This window comes from Chrysemys picta, unplaced genomic scaffold (assembly GCF_011386835.1).
Source record: "Chrysemys picta bellii isolate R12L10 unplaced genomic scaffold, ASM1138683v2 scaf4996, whole genome shotgun sequence".
NCBI lineage: Eukaryota > Metazoa > Chordata > Testudines > Emydidae > Chrysemys > Chrysemys picta.
This window is the reverse complement of record NW_027057696.1, coordinates 1-3,114: the sequence shown is the minus strand read 5'-3', so window position 1 is coordinate 3,114 and position 3,114 is coordinate 1. Positions and strand designations below refer to the sequence as shown.

The following is a 3,114-nucleotide window of genomic DNA, read 5'->3' as shown; positions in this document are numbered from 1 at the left end:
AAGCAGACGCAAGACAAAGCAACATGGACTTGCCACTTGTTCAATCCAGGAATTAGCTGATCCATCCTTTTAAGGAGGTAAGAAATGCAACACGCCATTCCCATAATAGTAAATGATTCTGCTCATACTTTCAGGTGGAAGAAATGTAACTGATGAAATCTTCATCTCTAAAGAGCACAAGAAGTTGCTTTACTGAAGAAAGCAATAAAAATGGGATCTACTGGTTCAGATGTAAGTAGTCAGTAATTCTAACTAATGATGATGATCTTTGCTCCTTTTTCCTTCCAAAAAGTGCAGCTAACCAGAATGTGAAGATGAGCATTTCACCTGCTCTCGCATTTGCAGAGATTAATTGTCCAACCGATTCTATTTGTACAGAAGTGATCATTGTTGCTTATTTATCAAATGTCAAGAAATAAGTGGAACTGATCATTTCTATCAAGGGGTAAGGAAGGCACCTCACAGTGAATCTGTTTCTACTTTCAGCTGAAAGAAAGGCAGTGCTGACCTCTCAAGGGAGGAAGATTCCAAGACATGGCTGAACTTAAGAATGCAGGCAGGCAGGTAATGATACCAGTGCAGATGCAAGAAAAGCATCTTATGACTCCAGTTTGGGAAAAAGCCACTTCTACATCATTTATTAACCAATGTAGCTGGTTGCCCCTCTGAAAATCACAGCCAGGCAATGGAAAATCACTGAGAAGGAGGTGAACAGAGAAGAGCATCTGGAAGCCAAATGAAGCACATGTTGACCGATGGCTCTGCATAGCTAGAAAAACAAATAAATATTCTCTGAAACGTTGATGTTTGCAGGTGATCATCATTCAAGATGTGAGGGGATCAGATGACCACCCATGCTAGGAGGAAATGAGTGAAAGCGACTGTCCTGGGGAAGAGGTAAGAAATGCCCAGGCTCAGAGCACCCAAGTGGATATTAATGGATCTTATTAACTTGCAGGTAGAAGAACTGCTGCTGTTCTCACTTCTCAAGGGAAGACTGTGAGAAGCAGGTGCAGACTGTGCTAACGCAGTGGGCCTGGCCACCTGCTGAATCCACAGAGGGGAGAGAAGAGCATTCTGTAGCTATAGTCCTGGGAATGGAGAGCAGCCGCCTGAGACAGTGCAGCCAGTTGCACTTTCCAGCTGTAAACATCCCTGCAGATCACGGACCAAGGAGGTGAGTTTCAAGTTTCTCTTATTACCAAATGAATCTTGTGCCAAAGCAGCAGTTGCAAACCCAGTCAGGAATAAATACCAAATATTGATAGTTCCAGCAGCAGATCGTACCTCTCCTGATAGGAGAGCAGAGGCTGTTGTGCTCTAGAAGGAATTCATGAAGCTGATCTGTCCATGTCTATAGGTGAGAAACACCATTTCTGTACCAGTCAAGTGGAAACGAATGGATCCTCTCCTACCTTCAGGTGCATCTGAACATTGAGGATATAAAAAACTTCAGGAAGCTCCTAGAAGAGCTGGGAGGGTTCTTACTGAAAGGAAAAAAGTGAAATTAATCACTGCTGCCAAGAGGTCAAGAACTCACCTTCTCTTGACTTTCAAGGTTAAGTTCCTGGACCTGGTTATTCTTTCAGATGAAAGAAATGAAACTCATCTTGCATGCCAGGAGAAGAATACTGCACGAGCAGCCTGACCCATTGCGAAGTGAAGAAAGCATTTTTTCCTTGTGGATAAGGAGTAGTTCAGGTAATGATACCAGTGCAGATGCAGATTTCATAGGTTATAGGAACCTATGAAATCTGTTTGAAAGATTGCAGGTGAATGTACCTCTGGTCAGCTCACCACAGCCTCGGTGAATATTTCTATATTGGTTATTTGCCAAGGGAATAAGGTTGGGGAAAGCACCATAAAAATGTAGGACACCACAAGATTGATTATAAGTAATGCTGTGTCAAAAATTGATTGTTGATCACACATCCCAAGATACATGAAGAGTCGAGGGCCATAGCAGACAACAGGGGTTCCTCTTTATCAGGAGGTTAGGAATATACCCGCTTATAGCATCCCAGTTCAAATTCAAGACTTTGGTTTTTCTTTCGGAGCCTATGTTATATGTCAGGAGGGGAATGCTGCCAATTAACTGAGAACAAAGCAAAGTATGTAGCCAGAGCCTCTGAGATGCAATAGAATCATCCTGTGAGTCTATTCATGGAAAAGGAGAGTAGCCACTTATCCCCAGCAAGTGTTAAACCACGCAGCTGGTTGCATCTCTCCAAATACAGCCACGCTCAGACCATTCCCGGCAAGGAGGTGAGCATCTAAGATTCCATTTTGCCACCTAAAGTAAATGAAAAATGATCATTTCAGTGAAGAGCCCTCCAGACACCAAACAAATCTGTCAGTTATTGATCATTACAGCACCTCGCACTTCTCCGGATGTCAGGAGAGCAGAGGGCTGAGCTTTTCAAGAAGCAATTAGGGAAGCTGATCATCCCCGTTTGTGAGGTGAGACATACACATTCTCAGAGTTCAGGTGACAATAATGGATCTGGTCAGTCTTTCAGATGGAAGAAATGCAGCTGAGCTGATCTTCCCAGACAGGAAGGCTTGGGAGTTGCAAACAATCATGATAGCGATCCATTTTTGTTGACCAAAGGAAAAATGGAGCTGGGTGCTGGCTACAGGTCGGTATCATGGGTATTTAGACAGCTCAGTAAATAAGAGGGCAACTGACCACAGTGGAGAGGTGAGTATTTGAACTGCGCTTGCAAGAGATTAGCTGTGCTACTGATTATATTTGTGCAGAATTGTTCATTGTACTTTATTGTCCTTTAGAAGTGCAGGAAGAAGATACATGAAGTGGATCATTTCTGTTATGAGGTAAGACGTGCTCCGTCTCATGGCAATAATCTAGAAGTCAATGATTCTGGGTACATTTTCAGATTCTTCTGCCATTCAGAGGGGAATACCACAAAACTGATGACGGCCATTCCTGCGGAGATCTAAGAAATGTATCTCCTCTCTCTAGTTAAGGGACCACCTATCAAGATTTAGACATTGCAGAAGATGTTACCTCTCAAAAGGAGAGCAATGCTTAGACCATCACTGACAAAGAGGTGAGCATTCAATGCTCTCTTCATGCTAAATAAATCGGATGCA

At 43.0% G+C, this 3,114-nt stretch overlaps 1 long non-coding RNA gene across 3 annotated transcripts; it reads left to right on the top strand.

Moving 5' to 3' along the window:
* Positions 1–155: 155 nt before the first annotated feature.
* Positions 156–3,095, top strand: LOC135980610 (uncharacterized). 3 transcript variants are annotated; one of them, XR_010597592.1, is made up of 4 exons: positions 156–1,177; positions 1,361–1,701; positions 2,512–2,835; positions 2,984–3,095. It is a non-coding gene; the product is annotated as an uncharacterized LOC135980610 (long non-coding RNA). The 3 variants fall into 3 exon arrangements; XR_010597591.1 differs by having other exon boundaries at positions 161–564; positions 814–1,701; positions 2,984–3,094; XR_010597590.1 differs by having other exon boundaries at positions 166–1,701; positions 2,984–3,094.
* The last annotated feature ends 19 nt before the right edge of the window (positions 3,096–3,114 follow it).